This window comes from Ixodes scapularis, unplaced genomic scaffold, assembly GCF_016920785.2.
Source record: "Ixodes scapularis isolate PalLabHiFi unplaced genomic scaffold, ASM1692078v2 PGA_scaffold11__112_contigs__length_91849675, whole genome shotgun sequence".
Lineage (NCBI taxonomy): Eukaryota > Metazoa > Arthropoda > Arachnida > Ixodida > Ixodidae > Ixodes > Ixodes scapularis.
The window spans coordinates 76262625-76284974 of NW_024609837.1; the positions used below are offsets into that span (position 1 = coordinate 76262625).

General features: G+C 45.9%; 1 long non-coding RNA gene across 1 annotated transcript; it reads right to left on the bottom strand.

Moving 5' to 3' along the window:
- Positions 1-6902: 6902 nt before the first annotated feature.
- On the bottom strand, positions 6903-19610 carry LOC121835117. Its single transcript, XR_006077470.1, has 4 exons — positions 19556-19610; positions 17374-17567; positions 13771-13913; positions 6903-7175 (listed from the first exon to the last, which is right to left on the bottom strand). It is a non-coding gene; the product is annotated as an uncharacterized LOC121835117 (long non-coding RNA).
- Positions 19611-22350: the final 2740 nt, after the last annotated feature.

Here is a 22350-nt window from a genome sequence, read left to right on the forward strand (position 1 = left end):
TCATCAGCAAAAACAACTTGTGGGGGCACGACATGGCAAAAAGGCAACGTCTGTCACTAAGGAAAGAAGCCGTTTCATGACTTCAATGCAGACAGGCAAAAGAAAACGGATTTGAAGACAAATCACAATGCGTGCCGTGCCCACTACTGGTGCCGAGAAATCCGTGCCAATCATATATGGGTTCCTGTGGCGCTGCATTCGACGGTGCTCCAGGAATGGAACCAATCGTTGCGCCAATGTACGGTGATGATGTATGCATCACTTCATATGTTTCCCGTGACCAGGCGGTGCAGATAAGGTTGTCATCCTCGAGCGGGGTAAATAACGTAGCAGTGCTTGAAGCGTTGAAGCAGTATCCGTTGACGGCGAGAAGCAACTGCAAACAGGCAGAAGAAAACGTGTTTAAAGACATATAACGATGCGTGCCGTGCCCACAACGCTCGAGGTTTATTGATTGATTTTTATATGCACCTACTTACACTGACAAATATTGCTAGGCGGTAGCAAACGAAGTTCGCAATTCATCTATATTCTTATGTCTTTGGCTATGAATAGGTCGAGCCTCGGTTGAGACGTTGGTGAATAAGAGGATGAAACTTAGTTAGTAAGTAATAAAAAATTAAAAAAGCACTGGCACTCAAACCATTTGGCACGTCGGTTACAACAATGCAAAGTAAAGTGTGACCGAGGCTTAAAACCCGCCTCTATGTTGTGGGCAACCTGGCGATTCCAAGCGGTTCGCCCAGGCTGCCCCTCCGACAATCATAAGTGGTCATCTTGACCACGAGGGGGACAAGGGCAACTGGCCACGCGAGCGGCGCTCCGCCGCTGATAAAAGGCCGTCGCAGCGGATGCGCGAGGGCGGTTGGGATCGCAGCGCAGGCGATAGCGGTCATGAAATGTTTACGTGTTGTTGAACCGGTGTGCTGTGTCATTCTCCGAGACGGGTAGCAGCGAGGGAAATCCCACAATGGGGGGCTAATCCTGGAACAATTGATGAGAACAAATTATGTGCACATTTAATTTTTTATTAGCTCTCTTAGCACGTTTCGCCGTTTGGTGTGTCTTGGAGTGCACTTGCGCACTGAACGTTAGCGCATGTCGCGCTACTCCCAGTGACGTTATATTGTTGCGCTTTTTTTTAAAGCGGTAACCCTCGAGTTGTTCTTTTTCTGTCTCATATTTACGGGGGTGACTTGGCCTTTTATTACGTGCAGCTTAATTTAATTAAATGTCGATGTCTACTGGCATTGTTCCCCATCCGAGCACCGCAAATAGTATCCTGGCTGGTGATTCATAAAAAGAACGGGGCTGGGTTGCAGGACGGCCAGTCAGCGGCATCTTCAGCAGCTATTGACCTCGAAGCCAGTTCATCGAATAGCACATCGACCGTTCCTTTTCGGCGCTCCGTGGCTGCAGGGGATATGAAAGGGATCCGTCGAATGTGTGGCCCACCTCTCCCACTATCTTAATTTCGGTGCACGTAGACACGTGCATTCCCTGCAGAAAGGTGGATGCTTTAATGCGCTTGCATCAAGTTCGATGTTCACGTTTCTTTTTGTTACTGTCTCAGATATGGGAAAGCTCAGGGTAATATTTCAAATAAAGGCCACCGTCGCAATCGTTATTCTTTATTGGTGCTCGTGGAGCCACCTTCACCTGTGGAATAGTTGGGAGCTTTGTTTCATAGACATTACTTTGAAAACAGTTTTTTTTTGTGTGTGTTTAATATATAAATGTTATTGTCCAATAGGTTCTCAGGGACGTGCTTTTTTTTTAGTTATCCTTATCTTTCCAGTGGTAATTATTACAAAAAAGGTCAAAAAACATATCTTTATGATGCCCCATGCTCGACACCAGCTACACGTATCAGTGGTACCGCAGGGAATTCATTTTATATTCAAAATATGGGGACTAGACGAGTCGGCAGGAATGTGTAAACGGCTTTACTGTACTCCTTTTTAACACTTCATTCTTATTTATTTTTTGGTTGGTGTTGTAGGAACGTTATATATAAATGTCAATAATACATGCAGTGTTCAGGAGTAATGCGAAATCTGCTGCTGCTCGAACGAATCTGAAAGATGGTGGCATGTTCATTCAATACGCCGATAGGATCTGTCTACTGCACGGTGCACTATAGCTGAGAGATAAAACGTCCACACCTTTGTGCATTCCACCTCGTATTGTCAAACACTGTGGGGATTGAAAAGGAAGAAATTAAAGATTGCTCGTGAGGCGCGTCAAGCGAGGGCGCGCTCAGGACGAGAGCGGCTTAGAGCGGGTGTAGACACCTGCGAAACGGTTGTCTGTTCTTGAGTCTCCACATTGGCGCCACAGCGTGGGGCCCGAAACCAGGTTCCAGTACAGTCAGGTACGTTTTGCTGGCCTTCGCAGTCGCTGAGCCTATACGGACATTGGATTATTTCACCTCCGAGGTTGTTATTGTGACCGTTAGAATGTCAACTTCGCCCCCGCTTGCGCCCCCGCAGGGGGCACCTGTGAAAGCAGGTGTTTGGAGAGTGGCGTCTCCACAGACCCCGAGCCCCGCAGGGGGCGCCTGCACCTTAGGTGCTACACTGTTAGCGAAAATGTATAATTTCGCCTGTTTACACCCCATTTTCACTCGTTAGCATATTTTTACACGCTCTGCTAGTGATAAATCGTCAAAAAATTACTTGGGGTAGTAAAAATTGGTGTTTCGGTTTCGGTTTACACGACTAGGCGTGTAAGCAACACTGAAAACACCCCAGCCCAACACCCCAAAACGTCGGGCGCCATGTTGCTTCTGCCTTGAAGCGGTACGGCGGACGTAGCAGCCGAAGGTGAGTGTTTGATTTTTTTTATCAAGTTTCTATAGAATGTAGCACGTCTCAGATTTTTATTACATGACATTCAAGAACGTTAGATTTGCTTTGAGCAAGCCGGCTCAGGCGTTAAGCCCGATTCACACAACCGGCGTTTAGCCACCCCGTCGATTGAAAACGACTCGACTGCTCGCCGGTTCTTTTGCGCGAGCTTTCGCTCGGGCGCTGTGAACCCTATGAACTGTGGTGCTCAAAGCTAGCACAACTAGGCACGGCTAGCGTCCCGGTGGAAGCTGCAGAGAGCGGAAGCCGAAGACACCGTCGCATAAGAGTGGCGAAGCCGCGATCCTGCGCTGATCGTTGTCCCGCCGCTCTCTCCGGCAATATCGACACTTCGCTGCAGGGTGTCTCGTATTTCGACGTTTTAGAGAAACTTGGCATTGGCAAGCGCGAGGAGTCTCTATATCGTTTTCTCCGTCGCCTGCGTGGAGGAAACACGGTGGCGATAGAAACATATGCTCATGCAGTCAGTCAACTTGGACAATCCCCCTGTTCCCTCAATCCTATCGCATTCTTTGACTGCGTTTGTGACAACAACGTTTCCCCAGTGTGAAAGCTTTCAGTCACAACGGGCTACAAACTGGGTTGTGCATTGCATGTAGCCCTGAGGGAATTCTTCGCCGGAGACACCAGCACATTAGTTTCATTGGTAAGGTGACCGGCCACTAATGTGTTTGGCAAATGAAGCGATCACGGGTAAGTAGAAATGCAAACAATGTTGAATGAATATTAAGGTGCTTGTAGCCAGAGCCTGCCAGTTGAAATCAACCTTTAACAATATAGTCTGCGGTAACTTCTTTTTGCACTTAGGATTGCAATTTTAAACACAAAGCCACTCCACATAGCTGTCGAAAATCGTGTAAACAACAGCAGTCATCGTCCCCGGTTCGGATGAGCGAAGCCTTAGCTTGATGAAAAGAATGGCGGTCTATACTTCTTGGTTGTTTCAATCACAACCTCGCACAGCTAAACAGACAAACAAATCAAGGAAATATATCCCGCGCTGGCTTGCAAATCACAGCACACAAGCAGGGTACATAGCAGAGCAGAAAACACTGGCAATGAGCACACGGAGGCATGCAGCTTACTTTCTTTTTCCCTCAGCGAATGATTGGTTTGCTGCAGCATTCCTTAAGCACGTCGACATTCAAAAGTTGAGCCTGATCTGTCTTGCAGTGCCTTGCGGAACGGCAAGTGTCGCCCACCATTCCACAAGGCACTGCAGGACTCGCAAATGTGTGAACAGTGCTTTGCAATAAAGGCCATGATCGGGCAGCAGGTGCCCATCTAAAGACATTTAATATTGATTGGCATTGAACTAACCTTTGGGCTTCATCACGTAGCAAGCATGGGTGAGGTATAATTCAAGAACATTTAATGTTCGACGAGTTTAATACGTTGTTGTGCTTTCCCATCTGTTTCGGTGTCACGGAGTGGGGTTCAAATTAATAAAAATAATTCAATGATCCAATCTGAGAATAAACGAGAAATTACGGGAAAAGAACAAGAGAGCTAAGTTCGACCATTGACTAGCGCTAGGTCCACGCCTGGTGTATAATCAGTAGAGAAAGATGATGACACAGGGAGGATAAGCAAACAAAAGATTAGATTTAATAAAGTGAAAAACTAAGCTGTACACGGCAATAGAGCACTCAACAGAAACCACACTCCAGCTCAAAGCTATGGAGCCCTGCGAGCCAGAAACTAATACTAAAAAGACTCGACGCTCATAAAACCGGAATAAGCCCACAAAACAGTGACGAAAACCCGACACTAACAACAAGAGCAAACCGAGATGGAGCTCGAACGTTACCGCTACACACATGGGATAATCCCCCAAAACAGTCGCGACAGAAAGTAGCACTGTGTAAAAATCTTCCCAACATTCAACAATTCGTACTTCAGAGCCAGAGAATGCAGTAGACAAGTCCTAGAAAACCAGGCTTAGCTTTCCGGTAGGTGCCGAGTCCAGAGCAGTCCGTAGTCTGTAGTTGTCGGCAGAATAACAGCGTCTCGAAGTCCAGCGGTCCAATTAGAGGCTTGATGAGGTCAACACCGCGCACCACACAGTCACACACGCTTCAGCACAAAAAACTCAAACACTTGTCCGACAGGCAGGGCAGAAGCCAAAAATTACACGTTCCAAGACTCATCTGCAGGGAGTAACCGCGTTGAGTAGCGACCCGGCCAGCTCTGGGGTTGAACTACCCTCTTTGTTCCCGAACCCCCTTTTATACACCAACTCATGTTTACAAACAAACCGGAGCGCCCCTAGCGGACGTCACCGGCGCCGCGCATGCGCCGTGGATGGTGGGCAAGAAGCCCGCCGTCGCCCATAAACAAACCATTGAATTGCGTTGTTGTCGGCGTCGGTGGGAGTCCCCGTGTTCTTTTTCGCGTTGGAATTGTTGATTCTACGTCCTCCTAACAATGTCTGACTACATGAGCGGCTTCAGCAAAACTATCGAGGCAGAACTTTGCGTGAATAATGTGACTTGCGGCGATTCATTTCACGTGGACGCCGCAGAATGGGCGCTAAAGCCTGACTCCCACGTCGAGATTCTGCTCGCTATTTTCAGTCGCGACGTCGCTCGGACTGCAAAAGCGTGGACCGTAGCTGAGATGGTGGACATCGATACTGAAAACCTGAAGTAGAATCGGGCATTACAAGTCGGTGATGGCCACTGGTAACAATGATCAACAACTTCTTGTGTCTGTTTACACTTAGCCGACTTACCCCAACCAACCTTCAAAAGTGTTTTGAGGCCTGCACTTAGTTCTTATCGCAATTACCGGGTCAATGTTTGGTTTACGAGCCGCTGTCGTTTGAACGAACTGACGACAAAAAGCAGCCAAGTTTGAAAGAGCAGACGACAGTTGGAACGCACGCGAAATGGAGTATGGGAGAGACGCACCGCGTCCCGCGTCAACAAACCATTCGAATGTCACGTTGTCGGCGTCTGCGTGAGTCTGCATACTCTTTTTCGCGTTGGAGTTGTCGATTCTACGTCCTCATCGCAATGTCTTACCACTTTAATCGCCTGAGCGAAATCATCAAGGCTCGTTACGCTGCTAAACTTTGCATAAATAATTTGACGTGCGGCGATGTATTTGCATGACCGCAGCAGAATGGACGTACAAAACCATGATGAGACTCTTCTAGCTATTTTCGGTCGCGACGACCCTCGTGCTGCAAAAGTGTACCCAAGCAGCACAATTCACCGGCTCAAGCTTGAGCCTGCTTGGGCAGCCGGGGAAAGTTTCCCTGGCCCAAGCACCGTTTTGCTCCAAGGGGCAAGCTAGCCCCAGCCTGGCTAGCCGGCCCGGCAGTTCAGTGGGGGTTCCTTGTACAGCCAAGCTTGGCTAAACGGTGTAAAACAAGCCTGGGCCAGGCTGGCGGTTCAGTGGTCAGCCAAGCTTGGCAAAACGGTCTAAATGCATCCTGGGCCACACTGGCAGTTCAGTGGTCAGTCAAGCTTGGCAAAACGGTGTAAATGCAGTGTGGGCCAGGGTGGGAGTTCTCTGGTCATTCAATCTTGGCTATACGAGGAATTTACAGACTTCTCCCAAGGAAGTCTATGTTGTCATTCAAAGGATGTTTTTGTGGCATAAGATATAGTCAGACATCTCCAATTTTTGGTGCTGTGTGCAGAAAAAAACTGGTTGCTACCTTGTTCCGGATTTAGTGACCCACGATTAATGGAGCTGCTCCAGTAATTTTCTCAGAATACTTAAACAATAAAATGAAAGTTGAAAACATGTGCGAGCTGCTGTATTTATTGTGCAGTTGGCATGCAAATGAAGCTGCAAAATCAAGTCAAGTTTGAGACAGTGGTTTTTTATTTCATGTTCAGTACATGGTGCTAGCTTATGCCCCGAGTCCCACTACAGCGACAAACAGAAACAAATGACGACAAGTCTCAAACCTGAGTCTTTCGCGATTTGAGGCTTTGTGGAATAAAGGAGGCTATGCTTAAAAACAAGCATCATGCACGCGAGGGTATCTTTGACAGGCTTAGAATCACTCATGCTTATTTCACGAGCACCGAACGAATAAACGCCTGCCAAAGGTACCATCACGGGCATGCTGAATGGGTTGGAGGCTTGTAGCTGTCGTTTGTTTCTGTTTGTCGCTCTCGTGTCCCACTAGAGTGACAAAGGCTGGTTGCTGGTCGAGTATCTGCTGCCTGGCAACTGGGCTTCACAGCTAGTAGGTGGCTCTGCCGATTCGAGTACTTAAGACAGTAGTTGTCCATGGTTCACCCCATGGCCACTTCATGGCTGTGACGTAGAGCTGGATAGCAGCACCTGGAGAAGGAATAAGATAACCAGTGATGCATGTTTAGTAAATATGTTTTACATGAACCATGCTCCTAATTAAATTATAACACAGCAGAAAGGCCACCCAAAAGGTCTTGGTGGTATGTTCAGTCTCCTTCAATATAAAAGACGTACTAAAAGCGCGTGGCCGTGATGGCCGTGGGCGCTATATGTGCGCTCCACGAGATTCTGTTCTGCCTCGAGGAAAGGACGCTCACTCGGGGCTGAACTGGTCCTGAACTTGTTAACCGTTTTTGGTTTAGGTTTAGACTAAAAGTTTGCTTTATCGGCATTGCGCCCAGAGATGTGATCATGGAGGCTCGAAGTAAGCATGCTCATTATTGTTTTCGTTATCAGTTGTTTCTGGTGTAAAATTTGAAAACAGGCACAAATATTAACGTTACACCTGAGTCTCATATTTGAAAAATAAAATGTCTTGAAGAGCGGAATCATTAATCAGAAGGATGGCATGAACCATGCTATTTAAAAGTGAAAATAATTGCCTTGACTCGGGCCAGTTTCTCTCGGACAGCCATTTCAGAATTAGTTGCTGTGACATAATGTGAATTAACTGCTCTCCACCGTCAACCCGAAAACTGATAAGTGTGCATTGCGCTTTAGCTGAGCACTACGTGAGTTCCCCCTTGGGTAGATTGGGATCTCCCAGAGCACACACAGTGCCCCCACCAGTCACTGCCTCGGCCAGGCGCTCCCACTGGGTCTTTCATACTGCAGGAGAATACAGAACGCAGGAACTACAGAATTTGACAGTGACAAGCATGATTTCCCTCCATTTGTAGAATACTACTGTCAGTAAATGCAAAATAAAAGCCAGTTAAAGCACCTCAATGTGAACACCACATATAACATACAGTACTGTGGAAGGTTGCTCAGATCGTTTGAAAGCAGACTGAATTGCCGCAAGGGAATTTTCTTGTTTCTCTTGATAGTAAAACCAAGCCATAAGTACAACTTCACTGTAAAGACAATGTTTTCTATCTGCTTTTCTTTAAATGCATAGAAGTACTTTTTGGTATTTATGTTACCTACCTCTAAAAAGACGAAGGACCAGTAAAAGGAAACACACAGACACAGTTACGTACAAAACAAGCGTGTTGGTAAGAGTAACTACACATGAGGAAGATACATAAAAAGGAGGGGGACGGACGGACGGACAACTTTGTTGTCCGTCCCCCCTTTCTATGCATCTTCCTCATGTTTAATCACAAACACAGCGCTGTGTCTTTCCTTTTACTGGTCCATCTTTTTTGCACTGTTTTAACCCATTCAATATGGCCATCAACCAACTTGCCCAACTTTACACCTTGCTACCTCTAAAATAGCAATATAAAGTGGTCTCAACTTCCACTGACAGCCCTGAAGCTATAAACCCACAAAAAACCAAATTCCCTAGTAATTAAAACAACACAAAAGAAAATCAGATCAGAAAAACATTCAGTCTGATTTGATTATATTGAATCAATAAATACAATGAATGTGAGCAAGAATTCTTGTGAAAATGTATTATAAACTTACAATGTAAAATGGGATGAAAGTCCTACTAAAGCAACCAAGAGGAACAACCGACCCCAACACGACTTAAATACATTCAGCATGCACACGAAGATACCTTTGGCAGGCTTCCCATTTTTCGAGGCTCATGAAGTAAGCACAAGTTATTGCAAGAATGCCAAAAGATATCTTTGTATGCATGCTGCATGGTCTTGGGGCTTAAGATGGCAAGTTGGCTATTCATCACTGAATAATACGCCAAAAAACACAGACACAACAAAGGAAGATCTGGACAGGACACGGCATAACCTTCAACTGAATGGTTCATATAAAAAAACAGAAATACATATAGACCCTTTCAGGCAACATTTCATGGGTGCACCGCTGCCACCTTGACGTCACGTGATCCTGCCGCCATAGCCGACCTTCAGTTTCTCGCAGTTGCTCCGCGTTGTGTGCGGCACCGGCCACCACCGGAGCTTTGTTCTCGAGTTCTTTTACGTTCTGCATTGAAATTGTGTGTTTGCTTTAGGTCCTTTTGATATTTCGGGCTTTCATTTAATCATTTGATATCTACATTTGAACATTGCTCTTGTATTCTCTTATTTATAGAATGGAATCGGACAGCGAATGGATCGACGATAAAAGATTATGGCCTAGGCTTCAGAAACCATTAAGTTCATCACATTTTGTTTTTATCGCTAATAAGGGCAGTCAATACCATTGCGACACATAAAAATTTCAACTGACGCTGTAAGGCTATCGCAGTCGTGCTTCTTGCTGCATGTGCGAACTTTAGACATTGTTTCCGTAAGTAAAAGCCGAACTGCATGTAAGTGCTCAAGCGAGCGGCGAGACGAGCAACGGCGACAATGATGAGTCAGCGACGAAGATTTCTTACTGTCGCCCGTTGCATCGCTCGGTTTTTGGATTTCTAGAAAACGTCGCTCATCGTCTTGGTCGCTTGCGTGCGGTTTGCCTCGTCGCGCGACTGATTGAGCGAAAGCGAAGCGAGTCGCTTGGCTCCTTGCTCTCTAAACCACTTGCATGCGGTTTTCTAGAAATCCAAAAGCCGAGCGCCGCGACGGGTGGCAGTGTGAAACTTTCGTTGCTGACTCGTCGTTGTCGCTCGTCTCGTCGCTCGCTAAAGCGCTTAGATGCGGTTCGGCTTTTATCTATGGAAACGATGTCTAAAAGCGCGCACATGCACCGAGAAGCATGACTGCGATAGCCTCACTGCCAAAAATTTGGGGGATTTGCGTGCCAAACCAACGACGGGCATCTGGAGATAGCCTCACTGCGTCAGTTGAAATTTTCATATGTCGCAATGGTGTTGACTGCCCTTTATTAGCGACAAAAACAAAAGAATGTGATGAACTTACATGTTCTCTGAAGCCTAGGCCATGATCTTGTATCTTGATCCATTCGCTGTCAGATTCCATTCTATAAATAAGAAAATACAACATCTATAATGAAACATAGGTATCAAATGATTAAATGAAAGCCTGAAATATCAAAGACCTAAAGAAAACACTCGGCTTCAACGTGGGACGTAAAAGAACACAAAAACAAAGCTCCGGTGGTGACCGGTGCAGCACACAATGCAAAGCAACGGGGACAAAATGAAGGTCAGCTATGGCAGCCCGTTAAGCACGCCGACTGGTGGCAGCTCGAGTAACTGACTCCCTAAAAGCATCTATACAGATAAAAAACTGACACCTGCTGGCAGAACACTGTAAGGTCAAAATGCACTTCCTCAGAAACCAGTGCCACTAGTCCCACAGAGAGTGAAATTCTGTCAGACAATGACACTAAGGGTGCACCTCAGACAAGAGTTGTTACCCTGGTATTTTATCCAGAAGGTCACCTAGCAATTCACTGTGTCCATTGTGAGTGCAAGTCCAACTTAGAAAAAGACTAGTGTCATGGGCTGCTACAAGACAAAAACAAACAGGAAAATTCACAATGCCTTCTTGATGAAATCCTAGAATAACAACTCATGTGAGCACACCCTCATTACTAACACATGACAAAGAATTCCACGGTCTGCAGAGCCAATGACGCTCGTTTCTGGGGGAGTGTGTTCAGACGTCGCATCAGCCCACTTCACATGGCGCAATTTCGCTTGCAAATTTACACCTGTGACATCAGGCACTGCAGCTTCCCCCATGCCTATATTTCGCTGAGTGAGTGACGTCACAACAGGAAACTCACAAGTAAAATCACACCATGCGAATCAGGTTTACAGTGTTCTGACAGCATGTGTCACTTACTATCAGTAGATATATTTTTTTTACCAAAGTAAACTATTCAGTTAAAAGTTAAGACGTCTCCTGCCCAGATCTTCCTTCATTTCGTCTGCGTTTTTTGGCGTATTATCCAGTCTTGAGGCATATCAGTGTCAGGTGTTTTTCTTTGTCGCTCTAGTAGGACTCGGGCAGGGTGGGTAAACAGTCATGTCTCAATAATATGGATACTCTGCTATATAAAAACCGTTTTCGGGGACCAACCGGGTAAATACCTGCATTTTGTCCTGTTACTATGCACAGCTCACATTATGGACGCCTCTGGTTAGGAACGGAGGTGTCCATTTGCATGAGACATCACTGTCAAATTCCCTAGTGTTGAAATTAATGACTGCATGCTCTGAAGCCACGTAGCAGGCTTCTCCACTGAACACTAATGCGTAGTGGTGGCATGGCAGATGTTTGTGGCTGCAGAACACACCGCAGGCAAATGATATCCAATGTGGACAATCATGGATATTTGACATTAGAATCAACCAACAAATAGGCCTACATGTTGCTGTCACAGAATTGAAAGATTTTTTTTCATCGTTAGCTTCCGTTTTGTGTAAGATGCACGAGTGCCGAAAACACGAGCTCGGAAGAGAAGAAAAAGAAAAAAAGAAGGAAGGCGGAAGCTGCGTAGAGCTAGGCTTCAGTGGTTGGAACAACAAGCAAGGCTTCAGTGGTGTGGGAGGTCGAACCCCGAACAAGGCTTTGTCAAGATGGTTGGTGGGCCCTGAGCAAGCTTCGACAACGTGCATGTGCTTGTGAGCGAGCGCTGTTCGGCACTATAACCACCCAAGCCACCACAAGTTCTCGACTCCGACTGGTGCCGCAAGGGACTGGAACCACCACCGACATCTTGCGACCATGATTCGACTTTCCTCATACGAAATGTATGGCGTCTTTGATTTGGCTTCTGTTCCCTCTTTGTTACGCTTTCGAAGCTTTTGTGATTTTCTTGCCGCTGCTACGAAGAGCAAAAGGCTTCCAAGATATGTTCTTTTCCTTTATTTTCATTTTTTTACGTCCGTTTGTGCGTCCTGTGCACCTTTTCTTTAATTTTAAATTTCATTACTAATAAATAGTGTTTCGAAATGCCAGGTACAAGTCACTCTCAATTCCTACCGCCTCTAAGGAATCCATCACCTAGGTGTGGCCCTAGCACCTGGACAGCGGTCCAATTCAGATTACAAGTTGGTTTGTTTATGGCATCTTTTCCAACCGAACCTGTGACAAACTGGCATCCACTACAGCACTTGAACCTGACACAAGTTAGTCACAGGTTCGATTGGAAAAGATCCCATAAAAACAAACTTGTAATTTGAATTGGACCGCTGTCCAGGTGCTAGGGCCAAACCTAGGCGATGGACTTCCTGAGAGGCGGTAGGAACTGAGAGTGAGTCGAGCCTGGCGTTACGGAACACTATTTAATAGTAATGAAATTCAAAAGTAAAGAAAAGGTGCACAGCACGTGCACACAGTCGTAAAAAAAAAGAAATAAATAAAGGAACAGAACATATCTTGCAAGCGTTCCACTCTTCATAACCGCGGAAGGAAAAACACAAAAGCTTTGAAAGCATAACAAAAGGAACAGAAGCCAAATCAAAGGTGCCATACATTTGGAGGAGGAGGAGAGTCCAATCATGGTCCCAAGATGTCGGTGGTGGCTTGGGTGCTTGCAGCGCCACACAGTGCTCACTCACAAGCACAGGCACATTGTCTAAGACTTGCTCGGGGCCCACCAACAGTCTTGACGAAGCCTTGCTCGAGGTTCGACCACCCAAACCCACGAAGCCCTTGCTTCGCGTTCCACCACAACCACACCGTGTGCGGGTTCCACCTTCTTTCTTCTTGATCCCTTCCTCTGAGCTTGTGCTTTCGGCACTCGCACATTTTGCTCAAAACGGAAACCAGTAAAGAGTACAAAAACCACTGAATTCTGTGAGAGTTGTTATGACTGTGAATGTCTAGAGGGCAAAGTTGACATTTGCAACAAAACTTGAAATAATAAGGCATGTGGAGAGGGAGACAAAGGTTTGTGTCACTGGAGCCCACAAGATCTTTGTAAACTACTCAAGAAACGGTGTGACATAAAAGCGCGACAAAAGACATTCTGATGCACGGCATATTAAGACATCGAGAAACCACTACAGAGGTGGTTTAGAGATGTCGGAGCAAGCAACATTCCTATATTGGGACAAATCTTCTAAAGGAATGTGAAAAACTCCTTTTACTCTTGAAGTGAAGAATCTTCTAAAAGAATGTGTATGTGATGGGACTATTGTGCTGGCAGTGCCAGCGTCGAAAGAGAAAGTCAATGGCTCAACAATCAATTGAAGCCAAGTATGAAACCAGAAATAGTTAAATGCCTTGCCTAGGAAATTGGCCTGCAGTGGCAAAAGCATCCCTGGCAAGCGATTCACAGTTCGCATGGAAGCTAACAGAACAAGGCCCAGATACCAGAGCTTTTGAAAACCAACACGGATGGCACCACAAAAATGTATCCTTAGTGATGGGAAAGTTTAGAATGCCAAATAGTATGAGCTGTTGTAGTAAAACCATCATATACGTATGAAACATGAAATCATGGATGACTCGGGATCTCTTTGGTGGCTCGTGGACTGGGAAGCCGAGTTTGTGGATAAGCGTCCCAGCGTGTGCTTACTTGGTGACATGTGCCACTTAACACTATCCAGTTCTATTCTAGCAGCCAAACACGACATCCAAGCTGCATCCGTTAGACCAAGGCATAATTCAAAGGTAGTCTAGATTGTGTTTACCATTTATAAATGTCCAGGCACGTCTGCAATTTAGCACATCCAGAGGCTTTCAGAGACAGTCACAAGAGCCAGCAGCTTGCTTGGGCAGCTCACTGTCAGCCACTCTGTTCTTCCATGCACCGTGCCACCTCCATGAGCTCCCACTGAAAAACAAAAGAAACAGAATCGGAAATTATACTTGCAATAAGAACATCTCAGCAGCAGAGGCTACGTTATGGTGTCTGGAATGCGCCTCCAACTGGTTTGTTTCATGCTGTTGGATGTTGCAATCCTGGCAGTTGGTCGTACAACTTCTGGCAAAAAAAATATGAGCTAATGCAGCCGTCATTGTCCTCGCAACATTCAAAATCCTGGCTGACAAAGCTTCCATGGACTGTCAAGCTGAGGGATACCCTCTCTCCCCCCCCTCCCTTTTCCAGCAGAAACTACCTCAACTGCCATGATGTTCACAGCCCGGAAAAGATCCCCTAGAAGTTTATTCAGGAGCAACTAACTAGGGTAGCTATAGAGACAAGCTCTCGCACTATGAAGCCATTCCACAAATCTGCCATAAGCAGCAGCAGTTCATTGAGAGTATAGAAGTTTTCCTTGTAAATACATCTCGAGATGAAGTTGCATCTCTGGATTCTACCAAGACTCTAGTTTCCAGCAAAGATTTACGTTGGCAGGCCGGCCGAGTTGCTGAGTAGGAGGAAGGTGCATGTGCCACACCACACGAATCTTTTGCTTACATTCAGAGAAAGGAAGGCTGAACTTCCCTGATCGATACTGATTAGGCTGAAAATCTTGAGACTTTTCCAATTGCCGAATTCCTCAACAATACCAATTTTTCAGCTCATAGACACCCTGCACAGGGTTGAGTTAGGTACTAATGATCATTAACAACTGCGTGAATTACTGTACACATATGCTGTAACTATACTAAAGCCCAACTTATTCTAGTAACACACAACACTATAAAACTACCAAAAAACACACAGCATGCACCCGTGGCAGAGTAAGCGCTCTAACCCCTACTTTTGAAACATATCACCTCATCTAAGGACGTATTAAAGCCTATTCCTCTATTTTAAGCAAGTTAAAAAAATATATGAAAGAGACATCAAGCGCCCTGTCCCCATGGGCGTTTATCTCCACGACTGGCAGACAGAATGGGTATAGAACGAGTAGAACAGCAAAGCAGGAGAGGAATAGGAGGGGTGCAGTCGAAAAGAGCTAGAAAGTGATATACTTCGGGACAACATTCTGTGGCAATGGAGCTAAAGCTAGAGAGCCAAAGGACACCATTTCACTGCATAGCTGAATATAGTTCAACCATAATAATTTGCTGGGTGGAACGTAACCAATTAAAATACTATATGTAAAATTGTTCTGTTTAGCTTTGACTTTAGAATGTTAGCATAACATTAGCCAGGATGTGCCAAACCTTGAGCATTTCCTATTTAGCTATTTTGTGTTTTCTTGGTTTAAATTCACCCTAGGTTTTCTAGCTCCCTGCAAAATTAAAATGGCATCTTTGGGCATCATCAGTGTGGTGTATTGTAGGTACACTCTGTGAGATCGCCTCTTTGTTTGACATGTAAGATTTTTACGAAGTTTGGCAACCAAGAAATCTTAAAACAAACCAAGCAAGTGGTGTGCAACGTGTATGACAAATGGGACAGTGGGAACCGGGACTCCTAGTTATTTCCGTATGCCGGTTGGCAAGCAAGCGCACTGTTGTGTGTGAGCAGAGGTGAGGACCGAGCTCAGGACCCCTGGGTTCTGCAGCGCAATCCTCGCTACACATATTCTGAGCTGTGGTGTGCCAGCGACCCCCTAGGGCCAGCCATAACTGAATGCGATCCAAATGGAATGCGACTTTGCGTCGTGGAGTGTGCATGCTTCTATTTCTGTATATTCCTCCCGCACAATAGTTTTTCAGCACCAGAAGAGTTTACAGATAACTGACCTCAAAACGCGGCAGCACTCATGAAATTTGTTCATGTGGCGATTTGGGTCAGGAGGTCCATGATCATTGACTAGCGCCAAAAAAATAGACAGGGTCAAGAAGTTGCCACCGGCACACTCGCAACTAACATTATTGAAAGAAAAAATCAATCTGTTACATTGCTGTGAAAAATGTCAATCATGATTACAACCAATGTAGACCTCTATCAAGAAATTCATATTCTTTTGCTGAGAAGGTTATGAATGTGTCACTTGTACAATTCGTGCCTTCGGCTATAATCTCAAACACCTCGTGTAGCTTTCTAGACATTTTATCTGAGTATCTGGCCAAAAATTTGGTGTCATTAAATGATGGGAAACAAGGGCAGCAGCTGATGTGTGTGGTCGCTGCAGCAGCGGCCCTTGGAAAAGACAAATGCAAAACTAAACACTGCAAAAAATTCACAGAATGCACGACCAAAGTTGTGTACGAAATCCCAATGTCATATGGTTCTGTGTACACAGGTCAGACAGGCCTATGTATTAATGATCGCGCCCACGAACACGAGGTGGCCACACAAGCGACTTCCATCACGAAATCTGGCCACACACTGCAGACGCTGCTTTTGCTCCCAGTCGTTTAAGGACACCAAATTTTTGGCCAGATACCCCGATAAAGAATCTAGAGAGCTACACCAGGCGTTTAAGATTAAAGCCAAATGCACCAGGTGTACAAGTGACAGATCCATAACCTTATCGGCAAAAGAATGAATTTGATAGAGGGTTGCACCAGTTGTAGTCATGACTGACGTTTTTCACAGCTATATAAGAAATTTTGTTTTTAATAAATGTTAGTTGCCGGTACGCCAGTGTTCACGTCAAATTTTTGTCTAGGTATTTTTCCGGCGCTTATCTACTATCATGAAGTTCGCAGCTTTTCCTGATTCGACACTGCCTATCTTCGTCAGCTGAGAGACAAATTCTAGTAGATTGACCCCGGTGAAATCTACCTTGCAAGTCTGTCCGAGTGTTTCAGTCAAAGTGTTGGCTTACGTTTAAAAACGGGTTAGCCTTCAGAAATAGATCTGAATATGCCTGCATGCTCGGCGACCGCGGTTCAGGTCCCTCAACCGCAATCCTCGTACAAAAACATGCACTGAAGCAACTGCGTGGTTGACACGCCAAACTCTAACTAAAACCAAAACCAAAAAAAAAAAAAAAAACTATTTGGTGCACTAACACAGAGCCATTAGCACTGCCTGCCTCCCCCCTCCCTAGCTTTCTCTTCATTGCCAAAGAAAGTTGTGCCCAAAAAAAGATGGGTTGCGTTTTTGTTCTAACTCGGAAGAATAAATTTAAGGCTTTATAACAAAAACAAGCAAATGCGTAAGCAACCATTCTTTAGGGTGTTAATTTGTAATCAAAAAAAGAAAAAAAAACAACAGACGGTTTGTTTTTACGTGTTTGCACAGTCAACTAGCTTTGCAAATGGCAGCTGTTTGTAATTCCGTGGTCAGACCAAGGGACCACCCGACCATGTACACCTTTGCTTTATTACCTACCCTATCCCTTAGCTCTCCATGGTCATCGCCAATTTAGAGTGGGCAATTGTTCGGTATATTACAGTTTGTAATGGTGTTATTTGTTTAGGAAAACAAAATGTCAGATAAATACCAGCAGGGCCCTGCGGAAGCGGTGCATGGGCCCCGTTTCACCTTTCACAAAGCATCCCGTCTTGAATGGCAGCAGAGAAACAGGTGGGGCTGATTCGACTGCAGGCCTTTGCTGAGTTGATGGCTACTATCCAGACTGGCAGCTGATCGGCATCTTCCAGCCACCTGCAGTTTTTTCTTGATGATACAGACTTCCTGCAATGCCATGAATAAGAATCAGACTGACATTCTGGAACAAAAAAGAAACCAAAACTTGCTTCACAGATCAACAAAAGAACAAGTGCCAACATTACGCTTCTCTTGTTGTCAACAGTGCAAAGACCATGATGACAGCACCATTAAACTCAACCAAACAAGGAAAATGAGCTTCTTCATGACGTAATTGTATTAAGAACCAGGCATGCAGCCGGAGGGGGGTAGGAGCCTACCTCACCTTTGCTTTATTACCTACCCTATCCACCCCCCCCTCCCCCCCCCCCCAAAATCGTCCATTTTGCTGGGCCCTCCTCTCCCTCATACAGCATTTTGTCTTGGGTGCCCCCCCCCCCCTCCCAATACAAAGTTCTGGTGAAGTGCCTGTTAAGAACAATGTGCATGTAGAGCTTAGATACCTACTGGTACCTTAAGAAATCCCAGAAAGCTAAAAACAAATTAAACACCACTTAAAAATAGCACAGCTCGCTTGATAGGTACATGCACAGCAATCAACAAGCCTCTTGACGTGTTCTGCAGTGCAGGGATACAGATCAAAAATAAACACCCGGGATGTGATCGAAATCCTTTGGGGCAGTGCAATGCGCAAGTTTATCCTGAAGCTACTGTTTGCGCATGCGCCTAAGAGGCATTAAAGCTGGTTCACACTGTTGCAACTGACTACGACCGAGTTTAACAAAACAGGGTTTTAAGCCGCTTACGACTGCCATTACTGCTGGACGGCGTGGTCATAAGCTGTCACCAGAGGCTTAAAGACTGGTTTTGTCGGAGTCAGTCCTAGTCGGGTGCAAGTGTGGACCAGCTTTTAGACTAAAATTGTATCCAGCTTTGGGTCTTTCCACAAATGCTTTAAGAGACTCCCTTCAACTTTACCAGAGCCTCAGGTATTTATATGTCTTAGTAAGTAAGGAGACATCACATTCAAAGTTGCATCTCCTTGATTTGTATGTGTCTCTGCAGTAAATGTGAGAGCGCCTGCCAGATGTGTGTGTTTCTATTGCAACTTTTGTACCACTGAACGTTCTATACCAGACCAGAGCATTTTAATCAAATCATTCAACCTCTTTCCTCAGCCATGTAAACTACTTGTGCACCCACGAGTTCCACAAGTCACGAATGTAGCCGGGGTAAATTAAAACGCCGCTAAGGCAAGCAATAATAATCTTTATTAGCGACAGTAGTACTCTGGGTGGCTCGCAAGGCTAGACATATATACAGGGGCCCGTGCGCACAATCGACTGCTAGGCAATCAACCAGAGCAAGATTATTAAAATAACAAACAAGCAACAAGGAAGAAAACAACAAGAACGATGAGATTAACTGGGCTCTGTCAACACTTTTAAGAAACTCTAGGCCCGCGCGCCTCAAACCCAACGCCACGCACCGCAGGCCGGCGTGAGGCACACGCCGTACACGAGCACAACGACGACGCCCAGCTATGAGCCTGTCCTATCTACCCGCCAAACGCCAGCGCGGCCAGCGCCACACGCCAGCGCCATTCGAACCGCGCCATCCCGCTGGACGCGGCGCAAAAACCAAGTGCGCGCAGGCCGGGAGTTTCAAAATACTGGGCACAACTCAACGCTGTCGCTAGACAAGACGACACGCCAAAGTCAAAACCACCCGAGTCATCCCGAACACACCCATGGCGTTCGTTCCAACGTCCGTATTCAAGCGTTTGACAACACAGAGCAGTTCACTGATAGCAACGCGTACTTTAGAAACGATCTAATCAGCGTCTCTGCAGTGCTCCGTTGTCGCAGAGCATTCACAAGATTCTCAAGATAGCGGCGCCGCCGCCGCCGGTCAGTGCTAAGACGATTTCACTTTTTTCGAGTCAAATTGCAGAAAAAAGTGAAACATTATCCGCATTACGGTGGCAACGTGAGCTACGTTGTTCGGAAGATGATCTAGCATATCTCGGATATTCTTCTAGCATGCATTATGAATATGAAATCGGCAAAACTTACCTAAACTCGGACCGACCGACGCACTCCGAGAAACAGGCCTTTGTCTCCGCTCCGGCGGCTCCGGCGCGAACAAGGATCCGGAAGCTGCTTTGTGGCTTTGGATTAGCACGAAGCCAAAGACTGAATACGACGTAATAGTTTCGGTTTCGACGCCACTCTATCACAGGTCATATTTTTGGGGCCGGTGTCACTGCTGTGGACATTACCGCAGTTATCGTGCTCTGTACGAACTTTGAAGTGAATCGAAGGCGAGCAGACATAATTTTCCAGCTTCTTCTCCTGTTATACGCTGCTTGATAACCTTTGTGTGCTGATTGAAATCTACATCAACTTACGTCCATCTCGTCCTTCAAACATACGGTGTTCATTATCTGAATTACACTTGATTTCTCATTTGTAAAGACATGTAATTGCTTAATCATTCACTGGATGTTTGTTTTGAGTTGTTATTTTTGCTAAAAAAATGTACGTGTTTTTTTTTTTTTTTTTTTTTGGGGGGGGGGGGGGGGTTTGGTCTGAATTACACGTCGTGTTTTGCGGCTCAGTAAAACGGGTTGTTTTGAGAAATTCAAGATCACGTACAGCCGACAATACACCAGTGATGTAGATAGAGGGGAGGAGGGAGAAGCTTTCAGGGTCGCCCCCCCCCCCTCCCTCCCCCTTGGAAAATATTCGTGGCTGCGTCGCTAAATGGGCAAAAGAGAAGAAGAGGCACTGCGTTTTTTGCCTCATAAACATACACACAAATCTAAAGAGGCGTGCATTTTGTGCTTCGTGTGGGATTTGCTGAGCACGACTTTCGGTGGTTTTGAGATGAAGCAGCTCCTCCCATCTCTTTCCACTTTTGCAGAGCGAACGCTCAAGAGGAGCCGACCCCCTCCTCAACGTTTACTTTTAACCTGTCACCGAGTATGGCTTTTTTCTTTTTTCGTGGACCTTTCAAATCGCTACAGCTCGCAGTTCATACAGCGGTGTAATCCAGTTGCGAACGTGCTGTGCGTGTCGAAACAGAAGACATATGTTTCCCTCCGGAGCGGGATCGGCGGCCGAGTGGGCTAGAGCACACCAGCTCGGAGCACGAGGAGCGAAAGCTCGTGCTACAGAACCCAGGGATCCTGGGTTCAATAGACCGATCCCACCAAGCGTTCCACGCATGCGTGACGCCGAAATTACTGTAAATGATAGAAGCAGACACCAGTTCACGAGACAGCTCATGCCACCTCGTGCTCTGCTCGCGCAGACCTCCAGCAGAATTGTAGCGCGTGCAGAAAGACTACCGCTCCCACGATGCATGGCGGCAGCGGCGGCGTACTCAAACTAGATGGTGAAATCGGTCTATCCGCACCCCTGCCCGTTTCGATCTGGATGAACATCCTACCGGCGCGCTGTCGTGTATCATTACTGCGTGATGCACGTTAAGACCCCGCGCTATCCGTTGTACTGCATTGTCTAAATGTTTAATCTACAGCTGGGAGACTCGTCGGCCATTGAGGTAGACCAAATTCTAGGCTGTATAAACATAAAACAAACCCCAATTTTTCTCTGGAGCCATAGCTACAGGCTGTTTTCAGCGCACGCGATCAGCGCATTCAGTAAACTAAGAACAAGAGCGCGCCCACGAGGCTTTGTGTTGCCTCTAATTTGCACGTGCTCACCCCCGCTTTGACAAAATTGGAGCCCTGCAGAAGTTACGCTAACCTCGTGCACCGCCGAAACGTGCCCTACATGTCCTACACTTCGTTTCACACTCAGTGCGAGCGAAAGCAATGTGAGGTCGATGTTGACACGTCAAGAGCTCTCCTTCGCTCGCATTTATGATGAAAGAAAGAATAAAGAGTCATAGAACAATGAAATGATTGCCATATATTTTCTGTTGTGTAATAGAGGGCAGGTTAGATCTATGTTTTGACCGCTTAAGCTAAGCCTATTTCGTATTTACAAATTCTGATAAGCATGAGTCCATGTGGCACCTATCCAAACGCGGATTAAAACCCGGCTTGATTAATTTTGAGATGAAAATAAAAATGTAAATAAATATTACATTCGCGGTATCCCTTACTTTGTTCCGATTCCTTACATTGTACGCATCAGTGACATTAATGCGATGGCTGATTCGTAAATGCGATTTTCCGTGGAACAAACTTATTTTTTATGCACTTGATCACTAGCGCCACCTGCACATACCTTTGCTTTACGCCACGCGTGGCCAAGGCTTTAGTAACTTTGTGGTGCGGTCTGTGCGGACCGCATTCCACGTGTGTCGGCGGTGTCAGGTGAGTCAGATGGGTCGTTCCCACTTTAAATAAATACTAAAAATCAGTTTCTTATACTGCGAAGTTTTGACGTAGGTGCAGCGAGAGCAGTCTTGCCTCTTCTTGAACTCAGAAATACCAGCCAACATCTAAGCCTTTCTCGTGGCGAAGTTTCGCGTGCCGCGTTTCATTTGAAAAACTAAAGGCTTAGCACATATCGGTTTTAGTAAGCATTTTTTGCTTGAAGCTTCTGAGGCAAGTTCGCTCTCGCGAATAAAACGCACCACCAGGCTGCAAATTACGAATCATGTGAAACTGATTTTTGTTGTTCATTTAAAGTTTGGGACGATCAATTTGACTCAAGCGCCCGGTCATTCTTTTCAGTCTGTAAAGAACGCGGGGTCTGAACGAACGGAAAATTGAACACGCCTGTTCAACGCCGCGGCAAGGTGTGCAGATTTAGTTAAGCATCATGTTTTTCACAATATTTTTCTTGAAGCGCCGACTGAGTTGCGATTAGTTAATTTGTTCCGTGTCAATAAA